The sequence below is a fragment of the Ochlerotatus camptorhynchus genome, unplaced genomic scaffold, assembly GCF_037179485.1.
Source record: "Ochlerotatus camptorhynchus isolate MF236.1 unplaced genomic scaffold, CSIRO-AGI_Acam_v1.1 ptg000372l, whole genome shotgun sequence".
Taxonomy (NCBI): Eukaryota; Metazoa; Arthropoda; class Insecta; order Diptera; family Culicidae; genus Ochlerotatus; species Ochlerotatus camptorhynchus.
This window is the reverse complement of record NW_027040860.1, coordinates 1,236,273-1,255,594: the sequence shown is the minus strand read 5'-3', so window position 1 is coordinate 1,255,594 and position 19,322 is coordinate 1,236,273. Positions and strand designations below refer to the sequence as shown.

Genomic DNA, 19,322 nt, shown 5'->3' with positions numbered 1-19,322 from the left:
AAGATTTTTTGCTGCCAACGGGAGAAGCTCCAGAGAATCTTATGCAGATTATAATTTCATCACGAAATCTGTTTCAGATGAAGCCGTTCCAGAGAAAAGTCTTCGCCCGTCCAGGCGTTTGCGGCGAACAGGGGTCTGTTTGCCACCATTTTGTGACGTCAATAATGTCTTTTTTATGTCGAAAAAAATTTATTTGTTAACTTTAATGTTCAATAAACAAGAATCCCAAAGAGTTAGGCGCATTTCTATTCATTTTCCTTGAAAAAAAATTAATTGAAAAACAGGCCGAAAAAAGGCAAAAGATTGGGAATACCCCCTTAAGGAAGGTACAAATCGGTTTTTTCATCTCTCTTTACCAAACTCCCTCTTTGGAGAGGGATGGTGAGGTGTGTCCCCCCCCCCCCGCCACCACTGGCAAAAAGAGATGAAAACCGACCCGTTCAAGTACCAACTGTGTGTTTGAAACAGTTCTACCGATTTTTACCGCACTTCAATTGTTATTTGAAGGAAGGCATCCAGTCGTAGGTTTGGAAATTGCAACTATTGTTTACCCCTACCACGATATGTGCTCCTGTCATCGTTGACTTGACAATCTCGAGGGGACACGGGTGGGGTAGGTGTTGCTACTGTACCTTTCGACCATTGACAGTTTGGTAAAGAGAGATGAAAAAACCGATTTGTACCTTCCTTAAAAGTTGTCCTAGTTCGCTATTCTAATATCTATATACAATCTTCACACTGCCGTACTATAACGGAACTATCATCTCTATGCTTTCATCTACTCCATCTATCGTATAAAAATTACCACTACAGTCTGTTATTTGAAATTAGCATCTTCAACTATGTAAATCGTTGACTTCACGTAGAAGTAATACTAAAAACATATAGTCAAAGTAAAATATAGCCTATAGGTCTTTTATTTGTTGCCATCAATAGAGTTTTTAATAATATGCATAAAACTCATTTCATTGCTGCTTTGTAGACTCTATTTAGGAATATCCTGTGAAGGTTTATTTTGTTTTAAAACAGAGAATTTAGCTACCAATGTGCTTTTTCTTAAAAATCAAACTATGTTTTCAATGCAGATTTTTAACAATATCAGAATCATATCAAAATAAAAATTCAATCTCGTTAAAAATAAAATTAAAAAACGTCATCAAAAACATTATTCAATAACATTTTGCTAATATGTTGGTGTCCGACAATGCTCGGGCGTCGACGGCACTGCTAGGCTAAAGGAGTATGATTCTCTCCTTTGGACACACTTGAATCTCCTGTCGATTCTCAATGGGCCACCCGGCGACAAGGGTGGTCTCTCGTTCTGCTGTGTCCTGCTCGGCTCATGCTGTGCCAGTCTAAGGAGAACATTGTTTCAAAATGAATCATTTTCATTCCATATGAACTAAACAGTCCGGACAGCAACATCATCACCCTTCCCCCCTTTACCGATCCGGAAGGCACAATTCCGGGCAACCGGATGCCGGGGGTAATTTTGATGTTCTATTGTACACGTTCCATCACAATTGATTGCAATAAAAACGATGATGGCTGGATTATGCTTTGTTATATCACCCTCGCCCCTTAAGCTCTCGTCAAAACGGGCTTCGGGACAGCAAATCGAGAGGGGGTTATAATGTCAGGATTATAAATTTTGCACCGAACGAATTTGACAAATGATTTTTTCATACTCTCTCGTGCGCTTCCTGAGCTTTCAACGTCGTCGTGTGGAGTTCAGTTCAGCTTGTTTTTCCGCTCCCAAATTCTCGGGGTTTTCTCTGGTGTCGGCAGTCACTACCGTTTTATTTTATTTTGTTGTTGTTGCTGTTATATTCCTTCGATAGACGAGCTCTGTGCCGGGCGCAATTGAGTGTGACAAGAGTTGAGATTAATGTTGCCGGGATGTGTTGGATGACGATGCAGTTGGGAGTCGATTTGGGTGTTTCCGATGGATGGGATCCAATTGCCGAATTGGATTTTACACAGACTATTGCGCTTCGTTATGCAAATTTACTTCGAACAGATTTGAGGGCGGCGTGGGATTACGATCCGTCCGTTTGGAGTTCTTTTTGCGTGAATGGTGAATGATGTGATGAGTAGATTTGGATATTGGAGGCAATCGGTTTAGTTGTTGAGCAGATTGTATTGATATGGGATTTGCATGTTTCTCGTGATACCTATATGTAATGCATCATTCAACTTGGTCCACTTAGAATCTTGATAGAGGTTTTTGATGATTGCAATGCTCTTGACGTCCGTATTGGGTGCAAGTGCTATTCACTATACTGAAGTTCTTCACCCTGTATTAAGGAAGGAAATACAACTAACATGTCAAAAACTCGACAATTTTCGGATTCGCATTAAATTGCTTAAATCTTCCTCTACATTTGAGATTATTTTCATTGGTGTGTGACCTTTGTGGCTCCTTGCGGGGGCACATCGGAAGGAGGTCGCCTCCGGTGGGGATTGGTAATTGGCTGGCGTTCTGGAGACCTGAAAAATGAACAAAACTTACTGTCGCAGAAGTGAATTTATTTCTGAACTTTTTGAATACCAGTGTAGGGTTGAGAAGTAATACATACTAGAATCCCACTACTGTTTACCACAGTTTACCTCGTTACTGATAGCAGGAAATGATATGCCTATCAATTATTTCTACACACATTCACATATCCATTGTTTCCACACACAACACATTTACGCCATGAAGGTAGCAGTTAGAGTTGCTTTATAATAGTTAGTTGAAATACAACCACGGAAAGTACAAAACGTACCCACGCGCGTGTTCTTTACTCGTCCACTCGAAAGGTCCGAAAACTTTTTCCAAATAAGTCGCTGTCGCGAGTTCCCTTTATTTTACTTGCTGGAACGGGTTAGGTTTCGACGGATCCCCAGTGTCGTGAATTAAACACTTACTTTTATCAATTGGACCTTATTCAGAAAAGATTTTTGTTCAATGTAATCCTCTAAAACCTAAAAAAAACTATTTAAAAATATAGAAAAAAAATTTCTGAGAAAAAAGTTGATTTTCACTGTTTTTATTAGTTACATCATGTCAAAGTTGACCATTTTGTATGAAATCGGCATGCGCTGCTATTTTATCGAACACAGCTGTCATTAAATTTCCTTCACACATTTAGGTAATAACATTAACTGCACATGTTCGTCACTAAAAATTGACATAAAGATGACCTTTAGCTCAAGTGCACAGTTTGAAAAAGTAGCGTAAAATTCTGTTACTATGATGCACATAAATGGAGCGTCATATACCCTAAAAATTTACATTGTAGTTAGTGTAAATTTATAAAATATTCCAAATATTGTATGCAACCATCCATCTTTATAAGCAAAATTTCAGGCAAGTTGCTTTTTTTTTCGTGAAAAGGAAGTTTACATGCTTGAGTTTGTGCATGGCTGGATGTTTATATCACCATTCAAATTAATAATATTGCTCTGTGTGAGCGACGAAAGCTGTTTTGTCAATATCACCGTGTATGGTCGATATATTGCACTACTGCTTTTAGGAGTTCCTCCACTCACTTTACCAAATCGACTGAAGATATTTGAACGAGTAAGTTCTTTCATTGTTAACAAAAGTAGTGTAAATTCCAGTTACTATGATGCACATAAAAGGAGTGTCATATATGATACAAGTTTACAGCATAGATTGTGAAATGATTGAGATATATCATTAAATATATTGTATGCAACTGTCCAGCTTTGTAAGCAACATTTCCTGCAAGTTACTATTTTACGTGAAAAGAAAGTTTACACATCACCATGATCCGGTTTTGTCAGCACCCATTTTTGAAAATATTTTCTAATATTTTTCTAAACCCATCCGCTTTGTCAGTGGTCTTATCGCTTCAAAGTAAACCCTAATCATCCATCCTGAAGATGAATGAGCAAGATTTGTAATTAAGATTATGTAAAATTATTGGAAGATAAAAGTTTGATGCGCGGAGTAGTTTCTTTATGAGTTGGCAGAACAACGGTTAGCTCCAACTATTTTTCTGTGAGAAACCTCATTTTTCCATCCCATTTGAGTTTTCTGAAACGTTTTCAAAATCACTATTTTGATTATTTCTACACAAACCCACCCAGAGGTTAGGTTTTGACGTAGGATTACGTCTTTCAGCAACGTATTGGGGGAGCAATTTCAAAAAACCAAAATCGACCGCATAACGAAAAGAGGTCAGGTTTTGACCGCATATAACTCTGTCAATAGCAGATGGATTGTAATTCTAAACAAGCCAAACGATTGGAAATTTTTTTATCAATCGGCTAAAATGAACACATTATAAATTTTAAATAGGTTACTATTGAAAATAACACAAATATTCAACTGTTGCAATGGTGATCAAAATTATCACCGATTGCCTGTAAAAAGCGCTTTCCCTAACACAGATTTAAAAATCGAATTTCATGTGGTACTTTCGGCGTGTCGCGTTGAACATTTTGTTCTCCAGTACACAACGAAAGGCTGCCTACAAGCAGCGAGCCCACATGAGCAACCATAGGAGGAGGAAGAAGCCGCACCGCTATGCTATGGATCGGAATCAGTAGCTCTTCGTGAGTCGCAGCTAGGCATGCCTAGCGTGTCACCCTTGCTCCAAACAACATACAGATCGACAGCCTCATCCGTGTTGAACACCAGCTCAGCATTACTCAACCACCGTGACAAAACGGTCATTTTCAGGACCACCATGAATTTGTAAAAGAGTATTATTTGGACATTTGTCAGGGTCATCAATCGGATGTCAGTTCCCGCAAGCAGCTAGCTATCAAGGCTCAACATGGTCTATAGAAGGTGTGGAATTGTAGCCCCTTAAATGAATACTTTATCAATTTTCAATAGGTCACTATTGAAATTTCCACAAATGTCCAACAGTTGCAATGGTGATCAAAATTATTACCGATTGCCTGCAAGAGGTGGTTTCCCTAACATAGTTGCCAAATATTGATACCGAGCACGTAATCCTACGTCAAATCTACGGTCGAGTCTAGGATACAACCTCTTACTTTTTTTATGCTGGGCACACCAGACTCGATGGTCCTCTAAGGTGGTGGTGGATAAGCAATCCGTTCACATAGCCAGAGAACAAGTTAAAACGGAATTTCAGAATCAATTTCATTGCTAGGACAGATTTGACATTTTCACCATTGAATGACTTCTGTGTTTCCATCGTTTCATTCTCAATTATCATAAAGTAGACGGTTCGAGAAGCTGAACTGAATGTATGTGTAATAAACGCTAGAGTTGGAGTAATATTACACGATAATACGCGACCTACACCTTATCACGATGGATGCAAACTCTTAAAGCATGCCATGTCATTGAAGAACCCTGAACTTTCCCAGCTCCCATTCCCATGGTTCGTCTTCACTACGTTCTTCTTTACTCGTACCCTCCCTCGAACCACCCGACCAACACAGCGGCAAAAGTCTTCTCCGCTATCTTTCATTAGCATCTGCCTGCGACTTCCACCGAACAGCAGTACCTACTGGTAGTACGCTTCCGGAGCCCGCTGGCTGTCATTCAATGTATTATGCAGGACTAAAACTATTATTTCCATCAGGTTGGTATGAGACGCAGAGAGCGAACGTTTTTTTTCCCCGCCGGAAGAGGGAGGACGAAAAATGTGGCTGATTCTGACTCCAAGTTCGTCCTCGTCGTGTGCGCACACTTCCGAAAGAGGCAATGGTTTGGAAATTTTATGCTTTCGCCTTCTGGCTCGTGACTCAACCACTTCTACCGGATGAGGAATGTTCCAACTGTGCTGTGCGGAAGCCAGATCCACCCCCGAGGAAGAGCTGCACAACACTGCAATAAGCAGTATCAATTAATCACCTCTGGCGGAATTGGTTTCTTTTCTTGAATAGCGGAATATTTGAAGGTTAATCGATTGGACGGAACTTCCTCCTTCTCACTTCCTCTGACTCGGGTAACAGGAAATGCTAAGAGCTGCCAGTTGGGTTGGCCGGAAGTGATTTGCAGCTGCGGGTATTTCTGCTGTTGATGTACTGCCGGTGTGTGATTTAATCATTTTAGCGGCAGCTAGAATTATAGGTGGGCAAAACGGATCACGATGAACAACTCAGAACCAGATCTTTTTCGAACCTTGATCGGATCACTTTAACTTAGTATAATTTGGAACTTATAGACTCCATGGCAATCTCCTTGTGACAATATGAAACTAATAGTTCTTTTCTTTGAATGTTTTCGATCTAAGAACTCGGAGAAATCGTTATTCAGCTTAGGTGATCCAGTTCCCAAAAAAAAAAAAATGAACCGTGGATCATCCACTCTCCATACTGATATGGATCTTTTGAACGAATCATGGTCTAGCTAGAATAACTTTGATGAAATGATTTTAAGGCTCAACAAAAATCTAAGTATAGTATAAGCTCACTTCATGTTCCGCTGCCCCTCAGGGTAGAAACGAGCTAAACAATTTCTGCCTTTCCAACCAGTAGAATATCACGTTCTGCCATTTGTCCTACCAAACAGAACTAAATCTTTTGCATCTCATCGAAGGCATGAATCTTTCCATTGCAAGCTCAAGCGAAATGGAAAAAAATCTTTTCCCAGGAATACGCCCCTCTTCCTTCCAACTATCGCCGAAGAGCTTCGTCAGCTTCCATTGTGCTGTTACTGTTAGCTTTCGAGCTGTCGGTTTTGCTCTTTTCAGTGGGATTTACGACTGTCACAACCCGATAGGCATCTTGAGCCGTCTAGTGGAAGGCTTTTGACTTAGATCACACAGATCCGCAGCTCCATGCAAATAACGTTTCGTTTTTCATTTTAGCTTTGCCGTGGTCCAAAGCAGTTCGATTGTACCTTCACAAACGGTTTGCTGATTGCGGGCCCGATCCGGCATAAGAGGAGATTACTTCAATCAAAAGGGGCTTTTGTGCCAGGGGTATCAAAAGTCAATGCAATACTGGAGGAAGTTCAAAGGAGAGCGCTGGTTCACGAAGAATGGAATGGGAGGTTAAGGAGAAATCGAGTTAAACGGTATCGATTTGCACCGTTTGGCGCTGGTTGATTGCGATGCGGGTTTCGGAGTAAGAATGGGAGGATTCGATTTCGACAATGAATTTGAAATGATCATTTTTTGAACATTTTATAGCCTTGATCACATGACAAAGCGTCAGATAAAATTTTGCAATTCTTTGAACAAACCGGTAGTTAACTGTTTGCTCTCTGTCTCAAGATTAAACTTATGGAAATTTATATATTTTTCTTCTCTTATCTCTTTACAGGTACTCCACAAGACGGTTCATTTACAAACAGCACAGCACAACGTAACGGTAGTACTGCGTCCATTATTTGAACTTATGTGATATACTTTTATTGAGTATTTGTATCGTGCACGCTGCCCGAGCAAAGTCTGAGATCAAATTGAAAACTAAATTTGATGTTGTGATGTCGCTGATAATGATTACTCAGGTTGCAGTCGTTTTGGTCGTTTTAACGGTAAAAATATTGACCCCAGATTGAAAACTAATTCAGTGAGAGCAAACTGAAAACTCAATTTGATGTACACTTATGCTGTTGATAGCAAAACGAACAGGGGAAAAGTTGGCTTCGACAATACCTTAACCTATTATCGTCGGGGGGGGTAAACAACGTCCTCAATTTTGCCATGTGGATACATTGTGTTTCAGAGCAACTTTTGCCCAAATTTGAGTGCTCTAGGACTGTGGTTACCCCCCTGACGATAATAGGTTAAGGTATTGCCGAAGCCAACATTTCCCCTATTCAATTTGATGTTCTACTAAGGCAATGAAAACAAAACTGCAACAACATGTTTTTGAAGAGCAAATGTGCAGTAAAATGAAAACAAAATTCATTGTAAAATGTGTGAATCTAGTAACAGAAATTGCCTTATGATTTCAGTAAGATGTTGATATCAACATTTGAATTTGATTTGCTGTCTATTTGATGTTAGACTTTGCTCGGGTGACCACCATATAACGAGTTATCAGCTATTTGTCTTGACACTTCTTTTCACAGAGCGGTATGGTGTGGTTTATGCAAGCTTGTAAACAATTTCGTTGTTTATGCCAACAGTGTGTATGTGTGTGTATTCCTTTTAACCCCCATTATTTATTATGGAAAACTCTTTCTACTATGTCGCGTTTATGGTCATTATAGACCGCTTTAGTCCGGGATTAATTTGCAAAAAAAGTAGAAGGGGCTGTGCCTAGGGGCACGAACGGAAGCTTGACGTAGGACCGCTAGTGGACGGAATAAATGTGAAGAGCATTTAGTTCTTTTAATTGATCAATTATCTATTATCTTAACTCTTTCCGTTTCTGAATTGTAGGCGTACCAAATTTGTAGTAATCTTTTTCAAAGAGAAAATTAATTAAGAGAATCAATCAAAATCACTTGCACCCCTGCTTCCAAGTTTGGTTACAAGATTACAAATCTGGAGAGCATTTTGTGTGGTCGTTGGGGGCTTGTGGTTCTGAATATGGACAAACAAGCACAGATAAATTCTATTCCAACTCTTTACTGATGTAAGCTTAATGGCCCTGAAAAGGGCCGTTTTATTGAAGAGGACATCCATGGCCACTTACGCTTGGCGTGTTTAGTGTAGGTGACAGCATCACGGACCTCATTTTCCAAGAACACCTTCAGCACACCTCGTAGATCAGACCGGAGATACTTTTGACACCACGACGGCGAGCCAGACGACCGATGGCGGTTATCTCGAAGAACTTTGCGATGACGCTTGGCGCCTCCTTTACCAGACCTTTTCCTCCTTTGCCACGACCAGTCAATTGTTGCTTGTTAGATGTGAAGGAGTGGACTAGCCAACGCCTTCCTACTGCTGCTATTACTGTTCACCACGCCGTCCGAAGCGAAAATGAGCTAATGCCATACAGCAGCGCTCTTTTATATCTTTTCAGGTTAAAACAGAATGATGTGCAACCAAGTGGTATAAAAGCTACAAAGACTCCTCCCATTATGAGTAGTTTGCTATCAAGTAGCGACACTGGCTCTTTTCCTTTTGCGTACACGGCGAATGAGAACGACCCAAATTTGAGTTTAGTTAACTGATAATCGCCAAAAGTGCAGGCACTCAGCGATGAGTAAATTTGTCTCATGGTTTCCTGTGGGAAACCAGAAAATGAGGAAATTGACGAAAATTTTATTCAGTCTCGGAGTAGTACCAATAGACTGAGTGAATCCAATCTTTACTTCTCAAATTTGGGAATTTTTCCCTGGAAAATCCTGGAAAAACCTGGGAGAACATGAGGCATATTTACTCATCGTTGAGTTCCTGCACTTTATTTCTTATTTCTGAGATAACTAAACTCAAATTTGGGTCGTTCTCATTCGCCGTGATATCACCTTGAAAGATATCGGCGCCGGTGGTTAGCGTGATTACCTCTCACCCCAGCAGGCCTGGGTCCAATCTCAGTCGGCGCCACCGGCATGTTCAAAGGCATAACATCTCTGATCACGCCTTCCTTCGGGAAGTAAAGCCGTTGGTGCCCGGTTGAGTTGGTGGGTCGATTGGTAGGGTCCAGGTGTGGGAGCATTGGAGCTCAGTACGGAAAACAAATCTCGCGTCACTTTTCAATATGTCCTATCTACATTGATCGATTCTCTTCATCGACATTCTCTTTCGTAAATAACTCGGCTTCACAAATGTTTCCTGCCGTCTTCGTCGAATTAGATGCTAGATTGTTGCCTTTTCCATCGAAAATATCCGGCCGTGGCGATTCAAAGTTGGTCAAGGTTGATCAACATAATTTGTTCCCCTGCTTCCAGTTTGATTACATGAGCATTTTGTGTAATCGTTGGTTCTGAATATGGACAAACAGGCAGATGAATTCTATTCCTACTCTTTACTGTAATAAGCTTGGTGGCCCGAAAAGAGCCGTTTTTTTGCCAAAGTTGGTGATGATTTAACCTCCGCAACCAAACAGAGTGCGTCTCTGTCACTTCAAAACGCTTACGCTTGGCGTGTTTAGTGTAGGTGACAGCATCACGGATCTCATTTTTCAGGAACACCTTCAGCACACCTCGTAAATCACACCGGAGGTACGTCAGACACCGCCACGGCGAGCCAGACGACGGATGGTGGTTATCTCGAAGAATTTGCGTTTGGTTCTAAATATGGCGATGAGTGTGCAAAATATTACGCAATTCCATCCTCCCTATTCGCTCGCGCCCGAGGATCTGAGGCGAATGCCACTTCGACTTGTTTCGTCTACTTACTACTCTCTGACGACTGTGCTGGGGAAGCAGCATATGCATGTAGGTAATTGGTGCATTTGTTAGTTAATCCGAATGAACAATGCTGGACATTTACCAGTTTTTCAAAAGTTTCTTTTTGATCGAAATTGGTGATAACATTATTGAAATTGGACCAGGGACAGCTGAGTTATTAACGTTCAAAATCTTTCATAATTTCGTTACACCTTCCATTTCCGGTTTTCACGCAGTAGGCTCTGCCCTCGAACGGTTGGTTTTGTTTTCGCTGGCGCTGATTTCATCTGTTTTCGTATATTTTTTAATTGTACCAAATCAAACAAATATTAGTTTTCGCGTGTGGATAAGTGTAAATTAAGATCTATCATGTCTTAAGAAGTTTTTTTTTTTGTGATATTGTAACTAACGTGAAAAATCTGGGAAAAGCATTTGTTTCGAGAAGCTGTGTTGCTGTAGTGTCGCGTCGGTTGGTTTTTCATTTCGTTTGTTTTTGGTGCTTTGCCTCCCTCCCATGAAGAGTTTTACCGGGTATTTTTTTTTTCTTTTCTTGGTGCTGGCGTTCTACCTTCCGGAGGCTGCACGCGAATGAGGTGTCAAGCTAAAATTTGGTGCAAATGAAAAACTTCGAATGTGATTCAAAATGTCGTGTTGGGTTGTAAAAACAACGCGGAAGATTTTTTCGATTACCGCGAGTGAACAAACCGGTCCTTTTTTGGAGGCAGAATTTGGTGAGATCTATCTGATTTATAATCAATCATAAATGCATATTTCCATATATTACTAAATACGCGCATTTTTCGAAACATCACATTTCGAAATCTGGAAGTGTGCAGTACCATTTTGCATATGATAACGGTAGTGTTTACATGCGGAGCTTATTGTATGTGAAAGTAACCTCGGAATGGACGTGAATTACCAGGCATTCTGAAATGGGTTGCTGAATCTGCAGTAGAGCTATCGCTTTCTAACTCCCAGATTAAATTTGCTTCAAATTATAACATCAAGGATTGTTGTAAGCAAATTTCTTCCATAATACCACTGCCAGCCAGTGGGGGTTAGATTGAATACACTCATACACACACACACATCTTCCATTTTCGGTTTTCACAAAATTTACCCTCATATAGAAATCAAAGACGTAGTCCTACGTCAAAATAAATGGACAGCTCTCACCATATTCTGCTCTTCCCTCGCCGTTAATTGCATCTTTTGGAATCCCTTGGACTTTTCCTCTCGTTGGAAATCCCTTGGACTTTTTGGACTCGCATTTCATTCCGTGCTTCACCGGCAATTTCCTTCCGTAGATCGTCCTTGGTTTGTTCTATCATGATTCCGCCTTTTCCGGGTTTTTCTTGTGTTCCGAGGGAGATTAAGCTGCACTAATTTCCGTTCCTGGTTTGATGTTGATTTATTCCTTGCTAGTTGGTATGGTCGGTTTCATGTCCACCATCTGTCACTGAATTGCCATGGTGATCTGTGACGAAGCTCATGTCCAAAGTCGCTGGTCCACCAAGCGATGTACTCCACCGTTTTATGCCAACAGTAGCTCAAAATTTAACAAGGGGAGATTTTACCTGGAAATCACCCTTTTTGCAATATAAAACTGATAAACGGCTAGCGATGAACGAGTCCAAGGCTACAAATCTTCTAAACAAAGTAAAAAACAAACAAAGAAAGTTGATATACTGCACAATAGGGTGGAGCTTATTTTTAAAAATCGTTCAGTTCATGTTTTCCCATGTGGAATGTGATTATTGGGACTATTTTTTCCTCTGTTCGGGACATAACACACCTGTGACCAGTAATTTGATCTATTTTAGTCTATCCCGTGTCCTTAGTTTAGTGCAACTCGTCTTATATCATCACTATTGACAAATGATAATGTTTATCGATTATTTTTACAGTTGTCATTCTTGCATTTATCGCAAGGATCCGACTCTAATTGAAAGGTTCCGCTATTTATACCCTTAGGAGTGTTGAAACACCCTCCAAAGGCGAGCCTCCCTGTCAGTCTCAATTGGATTCCTCAACATCAAAATTAAGGAATGGCACCGATAATGACCATGCTTCAGAACCCTAGTCTTAACCTCTTAGAATTAGAGATCAACGAAAAGAAGATTAGGAATCACATAGATGAAGACAACTAACTATTTTTTTCCTTGTTTCAAGATCATCCTCGGTGAGCAAGCCGAGTCTTGTCACTATCAACAAGGCATAACAAGTAACAAGGACTAAGATGTGTTCCTTGGATTACTGAAAAATCCTGTTCCCCTAGTTTGAAGTAGTCAGGACTAGGAATCGGTGGTAGATCTTACATCCCGTAACATACCACAAAAAGGTAATCTACCCACGTTACGGGGCATAGAATGCATCCACATTTGTAGCGCGAACTTCCCCACTAGCGCATTCCAGTTCATCGTTGTAGTTAGTCGTATTGAATTTGCTAAAACAACACCCAGAATTTTAACTAAATTGACTGTTTGTAGCCACTAAGTGTTGATTGTGTTGCCTTTGCAAAACCCAACAACGACGGCAACAGTTTTACGCAAATTTACTTTTGCGCCAGCAGCTTTCTCGAAACGAGTGAACAGCCTATTTATCTAATCGATTTGATGATCACACTGATGTCGTCCGTATACGCCACCAACAGATCATTAGCGCACACTCTTTCGAGTCTGCACACTAGTGTATGTAGGTAGAGAACGAAGAGGTGCATGGATAGCGGATTCACTTGCCGTACAGAGCGTTGAATTTCGAACGGACGAGAACAGTGCTTATTGATCAACAGCCGAGCGGTGGACCGGCTGGCGATTCGCGAGAGTAGAGCGATGAGATTCAGCGATGCTACATTTTTTCGAAGTTCAATCTGTATTTTCATCGCAAAAAACTTTTTTATCTGTATCTGGCTGACAAAAGTCTGTAAAAAAATCTGTATAATATAAATGTTATGTGTTTGTTCAATGTTTAGAATCATGAAAAATTTCTAAAGTTTGCCTTCTAATAAATTTGTCTATTTAAAAAATCTTGAAATCCTACAATCTTGATTTTTTTTGTAGTGTTTTGTATCTTTTCTACTGTCTGAAAATACAAAACATTAAATACCAGTTGGAAGAGACAAATCTGTTTCCGACTGAGAATTCCCTAGAATTTGATTTATTTATGTCTCAGATTACGCAAACCTATATCTGGACATTGGACATAACACAGAACTTTTATAGGAAGTTTAGTCGAATTGCATGCAATATTCTTTATTTCTGTAATTACGCGTTTTAAATATAAAAATATCCATTTGATTCTTCGGCTCACAAACTGTAATCAACCACTTTGTGGGTTTTCTAAAATGGATTGTTTCCCGAATTGACAAAAATATATTTAATTAACCTTCGTATATGTCACCATGTGACATGGTTAATTAAACAAATAGAAAGGGAAAATAATATTCCTTCCAACGATCATTCAGAACATCTGAACATCAGAAGTCCATTCAAAAGATTTCAAGTCCATTCGAAGCTAAAACAATAATAATTTATTTTGTGAAAAATACGATTTGGGTTTGATGCTTAGATTGAATTCAAGCTGCTCAAAACGAAGAAACGATTATTTATCGGAACTAATAAATATAAAAAAAAAAACAATACAAAATATATTCCCTTTATTTGAAAAATCTAAAAAATCTGTATATTATTCAAAAATCTGTAATCTGTATATCAGCAATTCCATAGAAAAAAGTTATAGTGTGTCTCAGAATTTCATGAAAATTGGTATAGTTCTTCCTTATCAAAAAATATTAGACTCGTATTTTTTTATTGCGCCATTAGGGTGACCATTTCCGTGTTAGGGTGGTCCAAAAAAACATTTTTTTTTTAAATTTATAACTTCTGAACCTCTTGACCGATTTTTACGATTGACCCTTCAAATGAAAGATGTTTTAATGTAGTTTTAAGAAAAATTATGAAACACTCAGAGATGTTTTATTTTGTAGGAATAAAAATATGTTACATATGCTTTTTCTTGATTTTCACTGCGAGGGTCTTCAACAACTTCTTATTTTAGTATTTTTAATTGAAAGATCATTTAATTTTACATAACATATCAAAAAATTAGCGATGTCGGAGAAGCAGTTTTGGAGATAAAGTTTTTTTTAAATAAAAAATTATTGTTCCGCAATATATGCACCACACCTGCATGGAAACGATGAAGACGCAAGGTAGTTCACAATGCGTCTCCATCGAGTCACAGCAGCTGTGACTAATGAAATCTATGAGTAACTTACAAGCTGGGTGCAACATTCAGTTCAGCCTGGAGGCTGTCCATAAACCACGTAGACCAATTTTTAAACATTGCAGATCCTACCTCCCCCCTCGTATACTCAAATTTTAAAGCGTTTCGTTTCAATACTCCTCCCATAGGGCCTTTTCCATGACAAGTTGCGAAAAAATGCCACACGGCAGCAATGCCAAAAAATTTTTGCATGTTGCATCAGTACCTAAGAGTAGAAGCTGTACCTCATAGGTATATCACTCGTTCGTAGGCAATGACTTTTACATAAGCTCCAGCCCAATAGGCTTCGCGGTGTTAGTGACATTTGGAAATGTTTGGTGGTGTTTGTATTTATTCGCAATATTCATCTATTTACCTGAAACAGCTGTTTGAAGTGACGTCATTGCTTACGAACAGGTGATATACCTATGAGTTACAGCTTAGACTCGTAGGTATATCACTCACTCGTAGGTACGATATAATGCTTCACATAAAACAACGAATGTTATGAAAGAAATGATCAGTTAGAAATCAAAGTTTCCTACTAGAACAGTCGAATTGAAGAATATTCAAAAATGAAACGTAAGTGTTCAATGTGTGATGTTTGGATGTTGAGTTCATGTGCCAGAAAAATCACCAATAAATTGTACGATTATTCAGTGGAAAAAAAGATTAAAATAGATGAGAGTAGCTCCTTCATTTGTCAACGATGCTACTACAAACTATATGAACCCAATGATGCCGTGACCGAAGAAGCCGTTGCAGGACCATCCAGAATCGCTGCTGCAGGTACGTTATTTGAAAATTCATGTGATTCTTCTTTAAATTTCAATTCTTTTCTTCTAACTACTAACTTAAACTCTTCTTTTTTGCAATCATTTTTCAGAGTCCATCGAAGCAACCAGCATTGAATCAATTTCCGTTGCGGGACCGTCCAGAATGGTTCCTTTTCCCTGCCAAGGTAAATAATAAAAAATAAATCATTTGTATGTTTTTTTTTCTAATAATCAATCATTTTTTATATTTATTTTCAGAATCAGTGGAAACAACCAGTTCTGAATCGATCGTTACCACCTACAACGCACATTTGTCGGACGAAAATGAATTCCTTATACAACTTAAGGATAAATATAAAGAAACAAGAGACAGCAATGAGCGATACAGGATTTTAACCACACTTCCCAAAAGTTGGTCTACATATAGAATTATGAAGGAGTTCAATGTTTCCCAACATATGGCCAACCAAGCAAAAGCACTGCAGCAAGAGAAAGGAATAATGTCGGTGCCTGTAAAGAGGTTAAGCAGAGCTTCATTAGGAGAACCAACGATAATGCTTGTTCGTGATTTTTACAATAGTGACGATATAAGTCGTGTTTGAAAGCTACAGAATGCATCATAATCTGTGATTTTTCGGAGAATTATTCTTTCGTTGTGCAGGATGCAGTTCAAGGCTTTCATTGGGTGAACGCCCAATATACTATTCACCCTTGTGCTATTTATTTTAAAGACGAAGAATCTAACGATTTGAAATTTACTAGTTTTATTGCAATTGCTGATTTCACTAAACATAATCATGTCGCTGTTCGTTTATTTCTTACGCATTGTCTAGCGTTCATAAAATGTAAATTGCCAAGCTTACAACAGATTTACTTTTTCTCAGATGGATCAGGAAGCCAATATGAAAATAAGATGACCGCTTTTAATTTATGCAACATGCCAAAAGATTTTAGCATTGCTGCCGAGTGGAATTTTTTCACAACTTGTCATGGAAAGGGCCCTTGTGATGCTTTGGGAGGAGTATTAAAACGAAACGCTGCGAAAGCGAGTTTGCAAGGCCACCATATAACAACGACCCAAGAACTTTACTCATGGGCTATTTCTAAGCCAGATTCAAAAATACACTATCAGTTTTTTTTCGGAATCCGATTACAATAAAATGGAAAGAAAATTGAAAAACCGTTATATACATGTGAACCAAATTTCGGGGACACAGTCATTCCATAGTTTTAAGCCTCAAAACGAAAAGTATATTATTGTCAAACGGTATTCATTTTCAACGGAAGAAAAATGTGTGAAATTGTAATTAAAGAAAATAAATGCTTCATGTTTTACTTATTTTTCTTCGACCTCGTCATTATTTGTAGCATTTAAGTACTTCTCCCAGAATGTTGATACCAAAATTAATAATGTCAAACTGGGGCCTGTTTGAAAGCCACGAAGACTTCAATGGGGGAGGGGAGTCCAGCCACAGTATACGCTCGGTAAAAATATTTTAAAATTTTAGTAAAGTATACGAGGGGGGAGGTAGGATCTGCAATGTTTAAAAATTGGTCTACGTGGTTTATGGACAGCCTCCAGGCTGAACTGAATGTTGCACCCAGCTTGTAAGTTACTCATAGATTTCATTAGTCACAGCTGCTGTGACTCGATGGAGACGCATTGTGAACTACCTTGCGTCTTCATCGTTTCCATGCAGGTGTGGTGCATATATTGCGGAACAATAATTTTTTATTTAAAAAAAATTTTATCTCCAAAACTGCTTCTCCGACATCGCTAATTTTTTGTTATGTTATGTAAAATTAAATGATCTTTCAATTAAAAATACTAAAATAAGAAGTTGTTGAAGACCCTTGCAGTGAAAATCAAGAAAAAGCATATGTAACATATTTTTATTCCTACAAAATCAAATATCTCTGAGTGTTTCATAATTTTTCTTAAAACTACATTAAAACATCTTTCATTTGAAGGGTCAATCGTAAAAATCGGTCAAGAGGTTCAGAAGTTATAAATTTTTGAAAAAAGACATTTTTGAAAAAAAAATATTTTTTGGACCACCTTAACACGGAAATGGTCACCCTAATGGCGCAATAAAAAAATACGAGTCTAATATTTTTTGATAAGGAAGAACTATACCAATTTTCATGAAATTCTGAGACCCACTATAACTTTTTTTTCTATGGAATTGCTGTATACAGATATCTGTATCAAAATATTGAAAAAAAAAAATCTGTATGATTACAGATAAATCTGTATATGTGGCATCACTGATAAGATCCTGGTTGTAGCCGAGCGAGCGCATGGTCTTGAAGAGAAAAGAGTGCCGGACCCGATCGAAACCGTGATCGAGATCAAAGCTGATTAGCTTCCCGGCACGGCTTGAAAGATATTGTGCTCCGAGTTGGAGCATTTCTGCCCGTCGCTCAAGACGTGGTGCTCTCTCATCACTTGCTCGAGTCTGGTTTTGAGAATGCGGGAGAAGAGCTTGTAGTCGCTGTTGAGCAGTGAGATCGGACGTTAGGAACGGGCTGTGTCGTCGCCACCCTAGGCGAGTAAGAGAGGTGACACAGTCGGAAGAAGTTTTAGTTTGTTTACTAAAATGAACCATGCCCATTTTGTTATGGCAAGTTTGCTATAAGAAATGCTCCTCGTGTTTATTAGCGAAATTCACATCAAAGATTGATTAATTGCGTAGGAAATCAGTTTGGCACGGCATTTGTGACCAGCATACACCTTCCGGTCGTATGCAACAGGTCAAAAACTGTCCAAATTTGCAGATAAAAACTTTTGTTTTGAATTTTTGTATGGCAAAATAGTGAACTTTTTATGAATATTAACGGCAAAGAACTCATCAACACTGGGAAACCGATGATGCCATTGACAAACGCTGGAGGAAGATTAACGCAGAGTGCCTTATTCAGCAACAGATTCACCTCTCGGTGGATGACGTTGAACAGGCGGTGGTAGAACTCTCTCGGAATACCATCGCAGCCATTGATGTGATGTGTGCTGTTCCACTCATACGTCGTGTCCTACGCTTATCCGTAGCAACGCAAGTCCGAGCAAGTCCAAGGTGACTCGGTTGCTCGAAAGCCCGAAAGAAAACAATTTGGCAAGCGTTTTTATTATCGCTGTTTTTCTCCTCCCTTCCTTTCATTGGTGAAATGGTGAGCGATCAACCGAGCATTGAACTCTTGTGACCATGTGCAATGTGTCGTTTGTTTGATTTGCGCTCTATCGTTGCGTCCATGTTTGGGATTTTTCATTACATGTCTGAATTTTGATTTTTTAATGTGACCTCCGGTATAGAAATTAAAGACGTAGTCCTACGTCAAAAATAAAACACATCGCTGATTAATTCATATGTTGTGTAAAAAGCCTAAATTTTCAAGTAAATATAAGAAAATGTTGCGCTTTTGCCTACACACCATGAAAAACATTAAAAAACAAATACAATCAATGCTAATAGTATTTATAATTACCACTGAATTGATATTTTGATCTTCTAAATCGACCCAGTGGTTCATTAGTTGTAGTGTCAAGGTAGTCCCGTTAAAAATCCATTTATATCTTGTTAAAAATATGATCTAGAAACTTTTCAGCAAAGTTTCATGAAATTCTTATATCTACAACGTTGCCGAAGACATATTATCTAACATAACATATTATTATCATCTATTATCTTTTTTTTTCCTTGATTTGTTTTCCGTCGATCTTGTTTTCCATGCTGAGCACCAATGCTATCGACGCCAGGGAGGCAGCTCCCACACCTGGACCCTACCTATTGACCCATCAACTCATGAACCGGGGACCAACGGCTTTACTTCCCTTCCGAAGGGCGGTGGCGACTGGGATTGAACCCAGCCTGCTGGGGTGAAAGGTTATCACGCTTACTACTACACCACCGGCGCCGCTATCTTTTGTCTTGTTATTATAAAAAAAAAGTTATTCTAAGTGTAATACCTGTACGATTCTGTATAGCAAAAAGCAAAAGTATGCTCCCGTACTTTCTGCAGCATATGATTTTCTTACAGCAACTTACAGAAACCTGCAG

The 19,322-nt window shown here is 39.0% G+C and overlaps 1 protein-coding gene across 1 annotated transcript in view; it reads left to right on the top strand.

Annotated features, from left to right (window-relative positions):
* The window catches only part of LOC135710239 (neural-cadherin-like), a 1,396,020-nt gene that overhangs the window by 189,785 nt on the left and 1,186,913 nt on the right, over positions 1–19,322 (top strand). The gene's annotated exons all lie outside the window — the stretch shown is intronic.